The following is a 19,353-nucleotide window of genomic DNA, read 5'->3' as shown; positions in this document are numbered from 1 at the left end:
ACGCAGGTGATGCAGGGCATCCCAGTTGTTATCCATGTCACCTTAAAAAAACACATAGTTCTTAACTAGTATATTGTTCATTTTTGAAAAAACCTTTCTCTGGCATTTTTGCAATCTGATAAAGAAAAGTAAACACCCATAAAGCAGCTATGTATCTGGTTATTACTCAATTTTATATATATATCTTTTTTTAAAACTTTCTTTGCTACACTTAAGTTTATAGGAAAAAGAAAAACTTCTTTTTTAATCTGACTGGAGAGAATTTCACTCTATAGCGGTAGGCATAGTTAATCTCAAGCCAGATCACAGCTCCATTAAGGACCACCTTATCCTTGTGGTTTGAAGTATAGAACAAAACAATCTTTTAGAACAGATCCTACTTCAAGAACCCATTTATAAGCACGCTGAGATATCTTCAAAGAAACTTCTGAGAATTTACAAATTTATAAACCTGAGCTCACCCCCTTTTTTAATTTTTAATTTTTTTATTTTTTATAAAAAACTTTATTTCTCAAGAAATATCTATGCTTATAATGTCATGTCTGACATACTGTAGCCCAAGCCAGATATAAACTGTTTTTTATATATCATAAAGCCCTAGACGAGTCAGTCCTTAGATCTGACTCAGACCATGTCCGAGAAAGATACGACAAAAGTTTAACCAACAAAGATCAGTTAAAGGGAAATATATGACCTTCCTAATAATACCAAGGCCTTTAAAAACCAACTTCTAGAAGCTTTTTTGTATATACTGCAAGATGTTAGGTAAAGATCAGTTCATATATACTTGAGTGAAATTAGGAAGCCAACAAATGATGACAAGCAACTTCTATTGAATAGCAGAGGTTCGAACCAACCAAGACCTTCAGAACTCAGTCTCACTATGTTGAAGTAATGATCAGTCACCGAACACTATGACTAAAATTCATAGTATGTGATGTAAAAAAGATCAAGTAAATTTGAAACCAACTTAATCAATTCGGTATGTGTTGCCACTCTTAGCTCTATAGCCAATCTAGTATGAGTTGCCACTCTTAATCAATCCGATATGTGTTGCCACTCTTCGCTTCATAAAGAATCAGAGAATGAGCAGCATATCAGGAGGTAGTACTTAGTAAATACAAAATAGCTTTTAGCCGATTCAGTGAGATAGGCATCTTCTCTAAAGAACAATTCGATCTTACTAGTAGGTGATGTAATATGGTAAAAACTGTTAAGTCAATTTGCAAAAACAAAATTTACTCCTACACGTGGTTATGTGATACTACTTACTACCAACCAAATATCAGAAGACAGGACACCATTTTCGAAACCTGATTCAAGTGCCCTCAGAATAATCTTCAGCTGATTCAATACAATAGGTACCAGAACTAGAAAGTGAATCAGTCAAGGTATTGTCCTCTTACTCAAAGGACCTCAGCAATGTAGTGTTACTATAAACCAAAATATCTTTTCAACCTTATAAGATCATTACAGCTCATTTTTTGTGAATTTCTGGTTTTTTTTCGATCTGCAGTATCCCTTTCAAGAGTACAGTACATCTATTGAGTAGTTTTTTAACAGAACATAACATCCTCACCCATATATACAATTCCTTTCCTTTAAGTACCATACAATCCTCTTTTCTCCGTAGCCATACTCCCTCATACCTGGCAGTCTCCCCATTTTTCTCTTTTTTTTAAATTACAGATTTTTCCTCAAAAAACCAATTATACAGCACTTTTTACAAAAACTAGACATATTACTACCATCATTCAAAAAAACTAGGTAGTTCTTAGTTTAACTGAGCCATTCACACTTCTTCTCCTAACAGTAAGATTCAATTTTCAGAACCAGGTTATATATATATATATTTTTTTTTGTTTATTTTACGAAAACAAACACCATTAGTCAAAGAGAGTTACAATTTCCTATCTGTCCCAGAGCAGACATGTACTCCCACTAAAATTTCTCCCATAACCAGTAAGACCAGTTTCCGTAACACACCATTCGTAGCCACTGTCTCAAGCCAACCAAACCCTAGCCCACATGCGGTGGCGTGCTACAGGAAGCACGACTACTAAATGGAGAGAAGAGTTAAAACGCTACATAGTACACTATTGTGTATAAAGCTCGATTGTGTATAAAGCTCAGATTTTTATTAAGTTTAAATGCAAGGTCCTGTCCCCTTCTTCTCAGTTACACCCTGGCAATAGATAAAACACCGCTCCCATGGTCAATATACGGTCCAAAATCCATTATGTGATTATTGTATCAAACCCCTAGGTAGATGATACACAACCGGTTATCATGCTACAGAATCTATACTGAGGTTTTATGTCATACAGTACTCCAGTAGGGTAAATTATCCATGCCCTAATCTTACCGATGTGAGTTACTCTACACACAGACGGAAATTTTAAGTAATCAATTATTATTTCCAATTTTGTTTTGAAGTAAAAAGGTGGTTCTATAAGATAGATGCCATTTTTACACACCAAAGTCCATAATTGGTATGGAGTAACTTTTCCTGCGTTACTATACCTAGCTTATTTGCCCCTCAAGTGTATCTATCCTAAAATGGCTGACCGTCAAGAATTGGTTTTTTCCATAGCAACAGCTCATCTTTATCAGTCATGAGAATCTACTCGGAGAGCGAATTTACTCCGTTATGAACTTCATTTATTTCCACAATTAGGAACCTCTGTATCTCAGACTAAATGGTGGACATATTAGTACCGAGTGACGCGTGTAACCCCTTGGGGTCGTGAGCATTTTAGGAACAATATCAGACTGGCGATGGTAACTGAGGCTCTGGGCCTATGACCACAATATTATTTCATAGAACATTCATTGAAGCCAGGTTTTTCTGAGCGGTTATACCTGCTAGCCCAATTCCTTCCACCTCATAAGATTTTTTTGTATCGTAGTTATGGTCATCTATTAAGAGGATATTTTAACAGTACTCCATGCACCCGGGAGTATGGGTTAGTCTTGGTGACTCGTATCTTGCCTTTAGCAGAGCATCCAAACACCTGATTTTACTGCGACAGCTGTTTGTGTGATCATGTAATAGGTGGTTTAATAGAGATGTAGATGAGGGGATCCCAAATTACTTATCAGCCCGGCTTCTTTTGTCAATTTTAATAGAAGAGTCAGTTGAAAGACCTCATGTTATTTTGTGTGTGTGTGTGTGTGTGTGTGTGTGTGTGTGTGTGTGAGAGAGAGAGAGAGAGAGAGAGAGAGAGAGAGAGAGAGAGAGAGAGAGAGAGAGAGAGAGAGAGAGAGAGAGAGAGAGAGAGAGAGAGAGAGAGAGCATTATCATCTTTAAAGGTTAGAATATGACCTATGGGACCAAATCAAACATGTCAAATGCTTTATGCTAAGTTGATGATGACTCTTGATACTTGAGGATTATGGAGATTAGGATGACAATTGAGCATCCATAAGTAGCTCGAAGGTTGGAAATGTGAGAAAAGAAAATTTGAATGTGATAGAAGCCGAGCACTCAAGTATGGTATGAAGCTAAGCTTACTAAACTTGCAAGTGGTATAGTGTGCCACCCCAATACTATGTCTCATATCGAAGGGAGTGGGAGCTAAGTTGAATCACTACTTAGGTGCACAGTGCCAGCGAGAAGATAGGCTTAAGTATTTAAAGATGAGTTCATGATTTAGCAATTGATGGCAATGTGCTAATTTGGATTTTTATTAGCTGTCATGACTTCACTATTTAATTTGATGCTTTTTAGCCATCACAGTAGTATGATTAAGGCTATCATGATTCAATGTCACTCTCTCATATATCATTCATCATCAAAGCATTAGTAAGGGTGATTTTTTGGTATAAAAATTCATGCTCCAAAGACATGGATCCCCTACTTTATTTTAGTGTGTTTGGGCAATGAGATAATGATGGGACCGCTCCAATTTCTTTCTTGCAGCAAATTTAGCTTTAAATTTTGTGAAATTTGATTAAGTCTGGTTCCACCTACCAAGTTACAACAGTACTTCATTTTACGAAAGCTCTACAAGTTTGCACTCCCTTCTCTCTCTCTCTCTCTCTCTCTCTCTCTCTCTCTCTCTCTCTCTCTCTCTCTCTCTCTCTCTCTCTCTCTCTCTCTCTCTCTCTCTCTCTCTCTCTCTCTCAGTCTCAGAGAGAGGGAAAGAGAGAGTGGAGAGTCAATCAGAATGTTAGACGGCTGAAAATCATTGATTCTTGCTTTCCCTAACTCTCAATCGCATGTTTACCTAGCTATATTAGTCGATCAAGCTCCATATAATCATTTACATATGGTTAACCCTTCGGTCTTTTGGACCCTCAAATTTTGAAAGAGTTTAGATGACTTCATAATGGATATTGAAAAGAGTAGATGGGCTAGCATAGCAATAGGAAAAGTTGTGAGCATTATGTTAGGCTAAGTTTGAGTGCAGTAATGACTCGGGGTTGCATTGTGTATGTAAGTTCAAGCTACACTTACAAAACAATTATGGAAACACTCTTTTATTTTTGTTAATACAAAGTGATTAAAAGAGAAAGAATATCTTTTTTATTTTTCAAACAATGGAAAATAAAAGAACGTTTCTTTTACTTTTCAAATAATGATAGGTAGATAAATAAGGCCAGAGAGCCTATCCATGCCATTACACACATGGTGTATCAAATATGTCCACTACCAACACATCACATAGGTGAACAAAGAGTTGAGTAAGCAAACATCTTCATGGCAAATTACTTCTGGCAAATTACTTCAAAGTATTGTGAGAGAAAATTCTCAATGGCAATGTATATAAATTTGTGTCTTCCTTCGTAAAGAACAATGTAATATTAATTGTTTTGTTTGAGAGAGAGAGAGAGAGAGAGAGAGAGAGAGAGAGAGAGAGAGAGAGAGAGAGATGAACTCGTGCATCAAATTTTTGATAATAGAGAAGGCATTTCTTGGCTAATCAAACAACAAAATCTTAGAAATTATGATTGGAATATCATGTGATATGCAAATCTACAAATCCTTATAAATTATATGTCCTATCTATGGATCCATTTTTTCCACAAAACTCACCAAATGTGAGTGAAAAGTAAATTACAAAACCAAATAATACATTACACTCTCATGCATAGACCGTGCCATGAGACCCAACCATACCAAGCTAACAACACATAGTTTTGGCCTTTACATGGGGGCGATACCCACAATTCTTAAATAGATCTCAACAAAATAAACATGGCTAAGGGAGCCATCATGTAGAGAATCAGTAGAAGAAGACAATACCACCAATTAAAGGGGGAGCCGAGAGCTCCATCACCATCTGTGAAGGTTCCACCAATCACAAGCCGCCCTAGAAGAGCAACATCCACGCTGATGGGAAGAAACAGTAGGCGCCCTCCTATCTGTAGAAACAGTTTGCTCCCTCCTATCTGTAGATCCTAAACACTTGGGCCATGCTATGAGCAAAAAAATGTATCACTTCTAAGTTGCTTGCCAATGAATGAACATCAAAGAATAGCGTGTTTAATGAATGAATATAGCAACTTAAAGCAATTAGGAATTACTTAAAGCAATTAGGAATTACTTTAAGTTTCAAAGGTTACAAGGATATAGACATTCATTCGATTGTCTTTTGAGAGGTTTTAAATGTCATCTCCTTCATTTTTCTATATTGGATGTCACTATTGATAGTTAGCCAGAGTTACCTTATCATAGCTTTGGTGGATGATTATTTTTTATAAAACCCACAATAGGTGGATGAATATATTATAGAACCAATAAATTTATAGCAACATCCATGCTCAACATGAGCCATAGATCCCAAATAGTAACCACAAAGATGCACACCATACAACAAATCAAACATCACAAGGTAACCCTAAACCCAACTTGGATTGCCACCCCGAACCAAGGTTTCCCTCAAGATGAAGACCACAATTGACAGCAAGCCATAGGATACCATCAAAGAACATAGATACATGGCTAATAAGGGGGCCACCCCACTGACAAGACTAGACAGAAATAAAAAAAACATCCAAGAGCAGAGGGAGATTGGTCAAAATCTCTCGACTGCCATGAGAAGACAAGTTGTTGCCACCAACTCACCCTCTTCCAAGGAAGAATTCAAAACCAAAAGCATAAGGAGATAAAGTTGCAATAGGGCGGGGCCCACAAGTCTTTATCACCAACCCCAAAGGGACACCATAAGAAAGAAAACAACATTGGACCAAAAAAGAACAAGCACCATCCATTGATAACCAAATCAAATGCCCAAGTCTTCACCTAATAATAGACAACACAAGTCAATAGGCCACTAAGGGGGGACAAGCCCCTTCAGAGGACTCCTTTTGCTCCCACTTAGGCACTTGATGTTTTCCACACAAGTAGGGCGCCAGCAAGAGGAAGACCGAACTGACCACGATAAATTGGCAAGCCACCAAGATAATGTCCAAGTGAGCTAAATAGTTTTGACCCGGAACAAGGCCACTGCCAAGTCCTCTTTGCCAAAGAAAAAAAAGAGCTTTAACAGCAAGGGAAAAACCACCACCATTGGGGTATAAGGGCACAATTGAGATCCCAAAACCTAGAGCTCCCCTATCCACCTACCTGCAACCACACCACCCAATGGGGCCCACCCACGGAGAAACACCCATGAGCGTCAGTAGCGAAAGGTGAAGAGGCCCCTGGATCGTTTGCCTATGAGGGACCCCACCTCAATGAAGATAGTCTGGCCATCCAAGGATATTATTTAATAATAAAGCCTCCAAGGATATTTTTTGGCACTACCTTATCGAAGCATAGATAATGTTTGCACATGTTGCCTCCTTGGGGGGAAGGTGAAGGAGAAGAGCAGTGCTAAAAAAACGTTTTTCCAAAAACTTGGCAAACCAGTATATGGAAATTTTTAAAGATAAATTGACTAAATTTGAAGGTTTTTATGTTTAAATTTTTTTAGATTTTCTCACCTTTAAGTTTAAAATTTAGAGGTAAATCTCAAAATTTGCAGATGGTGGGATTACACTAAACCTAGGTTTATCACGAGCACTCAAGGAGAGTGTCATAGAGTTTAGCCTTATTTCTAATTGCCTGTAGCAACTTGCGAGTCACATACTAGTACTATACATAATACAGTTTCAAATTTTCAAGGAAGAAGAGGGAATCCATGTGTCATGCATTGGTTGACTTGAAAGAAAACCTTACAAAACTTTTGGTCTAAAATGCGAAAGTGAAGGCTAAGAAGATCGAAAATGCAAAAGCAAGTAGTAACCTCGCAGGAAATGAAAAGACTTGGAAGTGGAAAGTCAAAAAAAAATTGTACTTTACAATTTACATAAAGAAAATGTACCAACTTAAGTGCACATAACAAAAAATGATCAATTTTGATGGAGATTTTATCATTTAATGAAAATCTAATTTTTGAAGATATATTTGCCTTTGTCTTTTCAAGTGGCTTTTTTTAAGACCAATATTGATATTTGTAAAAAAATTAATGCAAGTTATATTTTAAAGTTTTAAAAGAAAATATATATAAGATTAGTCCAGTAGGTTGGGCCTGCAATCCTTAAATCAGCAAAGTCAGAGATCATGATAGCCGTGAGCAGGAAACCAGAATCTTAGCCAATGAAGGACCACCACCTAACACCAGCCAGCCAATCAAGGATTTACAAGCAGTGGATCCAACATACAACCAAGATTCAAGAAAGTTTCTAAAGCTTGTGTCCTAGTTTTTTCAAAAATGCAATAAAAAAACCTTATGTACAGGACGTGTGTGTAGCTGTTTTAACTTATATAATAAGACAGAAATGAACTTTTACATTCAAAAGACAACTAGCTTTAGAGAAAAGGCAAAAATTAATAGAAAAACAACTCGGTTTTATAATTATCTTTGTACATGGCATATGATAATGAATCCACATTCTAGTATACAATGATAGTGATCCAATAAAGAATCACTTCCCAATTGGTAAGAGCAAGTGTACTAGCGGACAGACAATAGCTTTAAGCCAAAGAAAGGATAGAGTCGTCACCTGCATCCATCCAAACAAGACAACAAATACGCTAGTCTTGGATGTGTTTTACAGGTGTCAATGGACTATATTAGTTGTTATCCATGTCCAATTTACAACTTCTAAAAAAGAAACTTAAAACCACTATCCAAAGTATTCATGTATTTTAGTTCTTTGGTTTTTGTTACCCCAAAGATTTTAAAAAAAGTACTTATAAGTATGTTATTTGTATATCCCCATTTTTTATTTAGACCTTAAATAGATATTAGCTTACATATAATTTTGATCAAAAGGCCACCACCCCTTCTGATCCAAGTGTCTTAATCCCCATATCATCTCAGAGATCAGTCTTTCAATACCAATTACTTTGCCAGTTTTGTCAGGCTCCAATTTCTCTAGCTGTTTTAAGTACCATGAAACCAGAAAGTATCCAAATCCATGGCTTCAGAACCTCTTATCAACAAAGTGTTCCATTTAAAGGTATTAAAACTTGGCTATGTTATCAAGCAAAACTCATATTTAACATGCCATTTGGGCTTACGGAATCCATCTTACCTCAATTTGTATGCCAAATGAGAAGAAAACACACTAAATGAGCCAAAACCAAGATGTTAGTGTAAAAGAACCTATTTACAGCATGTCTATAAAAAAAACCCATATTTGTTTATAGTTCTGTCAGTGTCATGCTATATATGACAATAAGCGAGATCTTTAGCAAGTATAACAATCCCAAAAATGGCATAAGGGAAGAAAAACCCCATTATACCATGCAATAGTATGCACATTTTTCCATGCATCATATACAGAGTAAAAAACCCCAAACATTAGGTTGTGTATTATCATGACGGACCAGAGATACGTCAGTACCAAGTACACAAAGATCCCCCATTATTTTGATGTCCGAACATTGCAATAGCAAGCACCACTACTATGATTATGCATGGGTTTCTAGAAACCTCAACCATAATGTATTTAAGGCAATATACAAGTTATCAATTGCTTTTTTTGGTTCATAGCCCATTGTATAAAACAACCAACATCCTACCATAAAAAAACCAAAAAAACCCAATAATAGTCAGCGTGATTAGTATGAGTTAGAAAATCATTAATCCCCTCAATATCCATCTCCAGTTTTATCATAAAAAATGGGTACCACAAACCATAGTGTTTCACCATCCATCCCTTAAACAATCAGTTTATGCACAGTATGCAATTGCGGTAGAATACCCAACAAAAAAACCAAGTTAAGCCAAGCAGTACCTGTGCAATATGTGGAAAGTAAAGTAAGCTCGTCACAGTATCGGAAGTTTTCATGCATTGTGTACAACAACCTTATTTTAAGTCATCAAGGTACCGTTAACAAGGAGAATACCAACCTGTGATGGTAGTTCAACCACCTCCATAGCTACACAGTGTTAAAGCTCTCACGCCTTGCTTTGAAATACACACACAAAAAGAGATACACCCATAGACTAAGTGAGGGACCAAAGCACCCTCACCTTTTATAGCGCATCCCGTTTGCTCAAGGTGAGAACATGCCCCACGATCCGAGTATTCACTGGCTACAATTTCCCAAGCCGCCGCTATGGCCACTCCTGCTCGCATACTAGGAGTTAAGAGGGAGAGAGAGAATGTGTAGAAGTTGGCATTAGGCTATCGTGTGTTGTAGTATAGTCTAGGGGGACAAAGAGAGCGCGGGCGTGAAGTTTAGGGTGATGAAAGCCACGATCTTCACATAATCTCCTTAGGGGTGGGTACCCATGAGACGATAGAATGAAAAGGGTTGCCCCCCCCCCCCCCCCCCCCCCCCCCCCCCCCCCCCCCCCCCATTTTTCCAAAAAAAAAAACACCGACCCATACGATAGTTTAGGTTTCAACCTAGGAGAAATTAACAAGGTAAGTAGGGATCCTTGTAAAAAAGGGGGAAAATTTTTTGTTCTATTTATAAAATTTAACTGCAGTATAGGTATACATGTGTGTGTGTGTGTGTGTGTGTGTGTGTGTGTGTGTGTGTGTGTAGTTGTTCTATTAGAGATAATAAGACATAATTGAACTTATCAAAAGACAGCTCGCTTTAGAGCAAAGGAGATGATAAGTACAAAACAATTCAATCTTAGAATTAATTTTGTACAATGAGTGTAGGAATGAAGCACCATTCTAATATACAGTTTAACAAAAGAACCTCCCAAGCAGTAGGTAAATGTGTAATCAAGTGTTGGACAGCTTGCTAGCCAAAAAAAACTTTCCAATATAAGATAGAGTCCTTACCTGCATCCATCCAAATAAGACAACAATTCATTAGCCTTGGATGTGTTTTACAGGTATCAAGGGACTATACCAGTTGTTATCCATGTCCATCTTACAAACTCTTTTCTAACTCACAAGCTTAGTCCATAGTATTCTTGTAAAAAGTGTTAGTTTTTACCTCTTCTTCTCTTTTTCTTTAAAAAACCAAATTTTTTAGTAAAATAGTGTCATTTTGATTAGAAGGCCATCACCCCTTCTAATCCAAGTGTCAAAATCCCACCCCCTTTTTTTTACTTTATATATCTTTATTAGTTTTTATCAGTTTTATAAAAGCTTAACAGAATGAAGTTTTATAAAAGGTTCCATTTATGGTTCCTATAAAGTATCACGCCAGTTTTTTTGTTTGTTTTTGAATTACATATCCATCATGGTAGATGTACTCCAAATCCTCCCAGATCTTGCCAATTTCTTACCATAAACTTCGCTTTAAGCAGTTTAAGTGACAAAGAGCCATGACCGGACTATGAAGTTTTTCTAAAAAGATATAACGTGCTTTAAAGTTATAGTACAATATCAATATTCAAAGCTATAAAGAGGAGCAACATTTGCCCAATAAGCATGCAGAAGCAGTAGTGTATAACCTGTTTTTAATAAAGAAAAGACCAAGTATTGCAACAACGTGCATTCGGGCATAGCACCCTTTAAGAACCATTGTGCAGTAGGAGAGGAAACCATCACTATCCATGTAGATGCCTATAGCTAATCAAGTTCAGTGCATAGTGCATAACAAAAACTAGTGCGCAGTAGGAAAGGAAACTGTCACAACCCATGTAAATCCCTATAGCTAATCAATTTTAGTGTATAGTAGGGTCAAAACACCCACCCATGTAAGTACCAGTGGTCGTCCCATGTACAAGGCCCAATAGGGTTTCTTTTTTTGATAATGCTACAATCTTTATGACAAAATGACAGTCAATCATGAGGCGTTATGCTGCTCAGTAAGCCATGCAAGTAAGATTGATTGAACACTATAATGCTAAAAAATCGGAAGTCTAAAGGATCTAATGTTTGCTGTAGAGCAACCATCCTCAACAAAATGGTTTGTTCAGGGATTTTATACCGCAACAGTTGGTATCAAGTGTCAAAAACCAACTAAGAACAGTAATCCCGCAGTATAACAGCAACCCAAAGCTCCCAGTAGAAGGGTAAGCAGGTCATGCCCAAAAATATCAACCTTATATACCTTCATCAATCAACCAGTACCATAGCCGGGATTCATTTATGTAAAACAGAGAATTACATCAAGCATCATCATATAAAAAACAAGCTATAACGTTATCTACACAGAGAAATAACACCCTTCTTAAAATATCTGTCTGCAAAAATATGAAAGGGCGGAGAAGCCAGCCTGAGAGACCTGCATTGCAAGCTCCATATTTCAAAGTAACACAGCTACACAGTTTGTACTTAATGTAAGCAGAACAACAATCGAAGCTAAGTGAGGGACAAAGATGCGCCCTCACCTCTTTAAATAGAGGAAGGAGGATGGCCATCAGGTCGATGTGATGAGCAGAGCGTAATGAATGGAGAGACCCCCCACAACTAGTGTGAGGCCGCCTACAAGCAAAATGAGAGCTATTACAAGGCACCTTCACAGCAAGTATTTTTTGGAGTCAATAAACCGCCCGGTTTTGTAAAAAACCACCTTGTCCCCTAGAAGGGTTAATACCCATGGTGGATCCCTCATGTGGTGAAAAAGGTGTCCGATTAAGCTAATGATCCCTTAGGTAATACACACAGTGTGTGTGTGTGTGTGTGTGTGAGAGAGAGAGAGAGAGAGAGATACACACACACACATCCATGAGGATAATTTCTAATATTGTAGAAAAAACCCCCAGGGATCTTAGATATGTATCTGACAAGTCGCACTCAACATTTGTTACTCAAACAGAGAGAGAGAGAGAGAGAGAGAGAGAGAGAGAGAGAGAGAGAGAGAGAGAGAGAGAGAGAGAGAGAGACGACATGATCCTATATAGACAACTATTGAAAAATATAGATCAATATATAAGGTTTCTCCCATCTCCATCTCCCACACACACACACACACATATATGTATATGTATGTATGTATATGTGTGTGTGTATGTGTGTGTGTGTGTAATACATCTACATACATGCATATATACATATTTGTAAGTGGGATTACACTAAAGCTCCACTAAAGCTAGGTTTTTTTCAAGCACTAGAGGAGAGTTCACAGAGTTAAGCCTTGCTTCTAACTAGCCGGAGCAACGCACGGGGTCACACACTAGTGCCTTTGAAAACACATGGCCACAGAAAGAGCTCCCATCTTGCCACAAGCACTAGAAGCAAGTTGAAAGTGGGCGGGGCTTATGTTCTAAGGTCTTCAAAAGTCATATGTTTTCAATGATAAGAAAAGACCGAGTTCAGTGGTTAGGTGTAAGCAAATAGGGTTAATAATAGTAGCACAAAGGATAGGTTCAGATAGGGGCTTAGGATGCAAAGCGCCAAGGAAAGATCCTCTTCACTTGTTCAAGCAGTGCCTAGATATAAGAGGCCTTGTGGCAAAAATTTGTAAATGGATAGAGAAGACGTGGAAGATTGTGTTCTTCAAGATTGTGAGGAACCAAGCTCTATTAATCTGCACATAGATTGTATGCTTTTGCTACTTCAAACAAGTGTGGAGGTCTACAAACCTGAGAGTCTTTGGAAAAACCCTCTCGATAGCTAGCTTCATGGAGGTTATCCAAAAAAGCAAGGAAGTGATCGTATCTATCAAAAAAAATAAAGAACTTTGAGAAGTGGAAACAAGCAATTAAAGCCATCACGATTTCAATAACAATATATCACTTCACAAAATGTACGTTTTGAAGTAGCTTACGTCAGTTTGGGGGTGTGTAGCTCCAAGATGTATCTTTGTGCCCCCTCAAGGCACATCACATGCTTGAAGATTATTGTACATTTCTTTATGGGTGAATTTAAGACATCCACTCACAATTGTGAGTACATTAAAAAAAAAAAGGGAATAGTATCACAAAAGAACTTTGGCTACCAAAGCATTTAAACTTTATGATTTTGTGTAGAAGGAGTGAGGTTATTTTGGTAATTGGAGAGTTGGCTACTCTTGGGGGGAAAATTTGGGGAGTGTTGGTTGGGGGCGAGGGGTGGGTTCATGAGGTTGGCTTTAGCAGAGCGTCTGATATTAGAGACACAAAGGTTTGAGGCTCTTAGAATAAATATATAGAGTGACACATTCCTTGCTTTTATGTTGAAAGGGACAAAGATATAGGGTGGGTTGGAGAGTTTGGAAATGTAGGAGGTAGAATTCACAAACCAACTTTTTCAAAGTGCAAAATCTTAAATTGGAGAGGGAACAAGGATAGCTAGCCAGGGTTTTATGAGGTTGGCTATGGTAGAGGGTGTGATATTAGAGGCACAAAGGTTTGAGGCTCCTCCAACAATAAGTATACAAAGTGACATATTCCTTGGTTTTATGGGGAAAGGGACAAGGATATAGGGTGGGTTGGAGAGTTTGGTGGTATAGGAGCTAGACTTCACAAATAGAGTGCATCTTTACTTAGTGAGGGACCAAGAATAGCTAGCCGTGGTTTCATTAGGTTGGCTATGGTAGACGGTGTGATATTAAAGAAACAAAGGTTTGAGGCTCCTACAATAAATATACAAAGTGATGTAGTCATTGACAAAAATTTAGTGGGGGTTGGAGAGTTTGGCGGTGTAGGAGCTAGACTTCACAAACCAACTTTTCAGAGTGCAAAACGTTAGATTAGCAAGGGAACAAAGATAGCTAGCAAGGGTTTCATGTGGTTTGGCTGTGGTCTTTTTAAGCATTATTGAATTCATTTTTATTTTTATTTTTAAACCATAAGTGCAAGGAATTTGTATTAGAAAAGTATAATTCTTACAAACTGGCAGTAGGTGTGACTGCATACGACCCAGACCAGAGGTTCCATCTACAAAACATAATGCCGTGTAGGGCTAATGATCTAAACACCTGAGAATTCAAACATAGATTGCATTCCATTCAAGCTATCAATTTTGGCCTGAAGTCAGCCTAGGTAGTAATGACCCTCAAAAATCATGTCTTCAAGATGAGCTATCTTGATGTTGAGCTCATTTTCTGAGTCGTCCCGAGCCATTACTTTCCCTTCTGGGTCACTGCCACCAGCTCCCCACGTTTGAGCTCGGTCATGAAAGTACTTGAAATCTTTTAGGATACCTTTCTTGGTCATGTACATAGTAATCTGGTCATTAGTTATCTTCATATTCTACACATTAAGAGACTGAGAGAAGTGTTTTCAGACATGGTGTATGGTAAGCAACTTCGAACATTATACAATTTCTCTGACGCCAGATCATCCAAAGGAACTCTGTTCTCGACTTATTCCAAAACAAAGATAGAACTCCTACAAAGTCTCCTAGCAAGAACTATTTCCAGGAGGGAGAGAAGCCAAGGGTACGAGTCAGAGGAGATAGGAGCGGTTCGTTATTAGGGCAGGCCAGAAAGAGATAGCCTATGTCCTCCACATCGCTTTTACATCTGCAACAAACCCCTAAGCTGATTTGAGCTTTTAAGGATTTCTTCCGTGTCCATAATTCCTTATGCAAAATTAGCCAAAGAAGCACAGACTTCTTGGGTTCTATTGAGAAGGCCCAAATATTTTGGAACTTAAATTCTCATTGCTTTTGCAAGTACTCGACTCTCCATCTCTTATTTAGGGTCGCACGGATGGCTGACCTTAGGAGGTCGGAGCCAACAGAATATTACAGAAGTTGGTAAATGGGACCAAACTTTAAGATCCAAAAATCTGAACCTGTAGATTTTCCAGAGCAATAACCTAGCCCATTCCTCATCTGGCTGTTGAAGGGTTGAAATCACAAGCTTAACTCCCATTTTATCTGCTATAAGATTGAGATTCTGGATTCCTAACCCACCTTTTTCCCTAGGGAGAGTGCATATGTTCCAGGAGACCTTGGAAGTTTTTTTGACAAAGGGATCCCCTACCCAAAAAAGTTCCTGCAAATCTATGTAATACTCATCAAGTGACAGTCTGTTGGTCTCAAAAAATAAAAGTACATACCCATTCACAAAGTGATTCTTCTTCCTTGAGGATTTTACATTGGGCCTGAGACACCCAGTATGGGAGGGAGAAGTGAGAAAAGACCCATGTTTTACTATGATTAACCTGAGAACCTGAAGCTAAACAAAAGATATGCATCACAGACAACAACCCAGCAAGTGTGGATTCCTCGCTGGACAACAAAGCGTTGGTGTCGTCAACAAACTCGAAGAGACACTACTGGGCCTTAGAGCCACGAATGTTAATACCTTTAATGAGACCCCGCATCATCCTATCTTTTACTAGACAGTTGAGAGAATCAGTTGCTATGGAAAATATGAGAGGAGACAGAGGACATGCCTGCCTTACAGACCTGGCAAGATTGAACACATCAGACAAGGAGCCATTTAGAGATAACCTTACATGTGCATTGCCCATTAGAGTTTTAACAAAGAGAACCATCTGATCACCAAAGCCCATGGCTTCCATGCATCTCAGAATGAATGACCATTCCAGCATATGGGCTTTATCAAAGTCAATTTTGACAAATACAAATTCTTGACCAGATTTTGTTGCATGTTCAAAGCCTTCCCACAATGAGATTACCTCCTCAACTAGTTTTTGACCTTTAACCTTTTTGTTCTTTTGAGATCCATTTCATCAGTAGAATGCACATCCAATTAGCTACAAACTTGGCCAAAGCCTTGTAAGCTGTGTTCTGTTGGAATTAGGGTTGCAGGAAAACACACACGACTTGGAGAAGACGAAGGAAGCTCAAGAGACACAACTGAGAGTGTGTTACCTAGTGTGCAGTGGAAAGAGAGATAGCCCTAGAGTGATGGGTGTATATACAATGCACGGGGGTAAAAACCTCCTAAAGAGGGAAAAAAATGCCCCGACGGTCCTAGTGTGTTCACACACATCACTACCACATGTATATGGTAACAAATCCCCTTGGAGTGATGCGGTGAACAAGAGCTAGCACATGAGTAAAGGGAAGTGCCATGCCCTGCGGACATGATCAGTCCACAAAGGGGAGTAAGCCCAAAGCTTTGCAGACAGCTTCAAACTTCTCAGGAGACAATGCCTTTGTGAAAATATCTGCAAGGTTGTCATGTGTTGGCACATAAGCCAATATGATCTCTCCTGCTGAGAGCCTCTCCCTGACATAGTGGTAATGCACCTCAATGTGCTTTGTGCGAGCATGAAAAACTAGGTTCCTCGCAACTGCCAATGCACTCTGACTGTCAGTTTAGATAGTGTTGGTAGTGTCATGTCCAACACCCAAATCAGCCATAAGGCATCCGAGCCATACACACTCAACCTGAAGATTGCCATGTACTCAGCCTCACAACTCGAAGTGGCCATAGTAGTTTGCTTCTTGCTCAACCATGATACACATGAACTACCAAGCATGAAACAAAAACCACGTGGACATTCGCGTGTCAAAATAGCCAGCCCAATTTGAGTTCGAAAATGAATGTAAGTCTGGCGGCAATGATTCCCCCTTGGGATAAAACAAGCCAAGATGTAAAATGCCACTAAGGTAGCGGAAAATCCTCTTGACAGCCTGCCAATGCTTAGACACTGGGCTATGCATAAATCTGTTGACATGTAAGACTGCAAACTGAATATCCAGTGAAAGGTCAAGGGAACTGAACATGCTATTCTCCACCCAGCCATGCCCTATATAGGCCCCTGGCCTGCTAAATATAGGGACCCCCTTGACTGCATGTCCATCCTGGCCCTTGGCTGTGACTGGTCCAACCCTTGTCCTGACATTACTCCCCCCTTGGAGAAGCGTTTTTGTCCGCGAAAACACAAGTGATGTAATCTTCATAAGAACACTAATGTTTTCTACCATAACATCCCTCATGAATCCAACGGTTCGTTTGAGCGGAACCCGATTCAGTAGGAGGTTCAATGAAACCAAGAATAACATCTTGATTTTCTACATTGTTGTCCATTTGTAACAATCTGATGGTACCGGTTCCTACCCAAACATAGTGTGTAGACTCCATTTACAACACTCATGAGCGTGGTAAACGAGTTTATCACAAAAAGATGTACCAAAAAGAGTACTTCTTGTCACTTTCCATGAAAGTAACTTGCTGACATGTCATAATAATCAATATCTAATTCTCCTAAATGATTTTCTCATATTAAACTGATCATTTAATGTGGGGAAGGCCAGGGGAGAAAAAGCTAGAATATTGGTTAAGCTAGTAGACCGGCCACAATAGGGATCCAAAGGAGGGAAAATAGGGATCCAAAGGGGGGGGCATCTGCAAAAGATCCATGTGCAACAATGGGCTAAAAAGACCCTAAGGTTCAGCCCATTAAGACTTGCAAAATGCTAAGGTTCCAAAATTCAAAGGTTGTGTCCAAAAGGTCAACCCTAGGGAAAATTGGATGCTTAGTGTGTGTACAAAAGTCTTCTTCAAAGCCTACAAAGGAGGGGGCGAGCCCATTTAGTAGGGGATGAGAGAGAAAGCCACACACACACACACACACACACACACACACATAGGCTCCCTTTACACAAAGGGAATTAGGGACACGTGTCAGCTCCCTAGGCCAAATGCCCACAAGGTGTGCCCAATTCCTATTGGAAGACCCTTGAAGTGGACCAATGAGAATTAAGCTAGATTAAATCTACTTTAATTAATTTAAAAACATTTAATAAAAGAAACCAATGAGAATTATGTCTCCTAGAAGACTATTGGGAAGTCTCCCAAGGGGTCCAATGAGCACTCAAGAGCCCAATGGCTTGCCTGATTCCTATTGGCTAGGAGGCAAAGGGGTCCAATGAGAGTTTAGTTTAATTATTTAATTACCTAAAGCTCTCACAAAAGGGGAAAGGGGGACACATGTCAGAAGGCTATCACTTATGCTGCTTAACACCCATTGGCTTGACTTGGGGAGGTCCAATGAGGCAAAAGCCAGACCAATTTAGCAGGAAGGGCTCGCCCAAGAGAGAGAGGGGGCTGATTTTTGCTTGGCATTGACACCGTCACATACTCACACTTGACCATGTGTGAAGAAAGAATACTCTATCTCCTCCCAAGCTTTAATGGAGAGCTCATCACCTACTCCAAGCTTGTGAGATAGAAGCCTACATCAACACTCTCTTGGCATGTGGATGCAAATCCAACCAAGAGCCAAGCTTCAATGCATGCTCATCTTCTCTACCAAGCTAATTACTAAGCTAAGCTATGCTAATATGAGTGATTATGTGAGGAGATGTACATCTTTCTCGTAAGATACTCCTTCTTCCTCTCAATCTACTCTCATACCCTGCTAGCTCTCACCATCTTCGAAGGTGTGTGAGGTCTTGGGTCTGAGAACGGGGATAATTCAAGTTGTGTTTGATTAAGTGTTTTGCTTAGTGCATGAAGCTTCCATCTTCATTGCACTATCTAGTCTTGAAGGAACACAAAGAATTGTATTGTACAATGTCTCTCTGGATGGGAGAAACCATAATACAAAGCCTTTTGGAGGGGGGACCGGCTCCATGCAAATCCGGTCCTCAACTGTTGTCAATAGCTTAATTTCTCTCTCTTTTGAAAGTATTATTGATGCTATCTAACTAGGTGTTATGCTTTTTGTTGCTCTCTCCACCCAAGCACTCTTGTAATTCTCATTAGGAATCTATTCTAATGAAATGCCCACTATGTTCATGCTAATTTCCGCTACACATAAGTTATTAGGCCATTAAATGTTACATTGGTATCAGAGCTCAAGGTTTCTCTTTTCTTACTCAAGAAGGGAGGTCCTCAAGCTAGCTACAAATGGTTGGTATTATTAATTGCCTGTGAGTAAGTAGAATAGGGATTTTTTCAGCCTTGCAGTGCGCTTGCCTTCGTGCAGTTAACGAGGCATCACCGTCGAGAGCTATGGTCTTAATAGTGGAGTCCTACGGGGCTTGCCTACGGTTTAACCACTATTGAGCTATTAGAAGCTTGACAGGAGCTGGTGTTGTTTTGGTGTTGAAAGACCCTCTCTTCTACTCCTTGCAATTAATGGTATTCGAGCC

This window comes from Adiantum capillus-veneris, chromosome 4, assembly GCF_014529385.1.
Source record: "Adiantum capillus-veneris isolate H3 chromosome 4, ASM1452938v2, whole genome shotgun sequence".
Lineage (NCBI taxonomy): Eukaryota > Viridiplantae > Streptophyta > Polypodiopsida > Polypodiales > Pteridaceae > Adiantum > Adiantum capillus-veneris.
Note: the sequence above shows the minus strand (reverse complement) of the source record.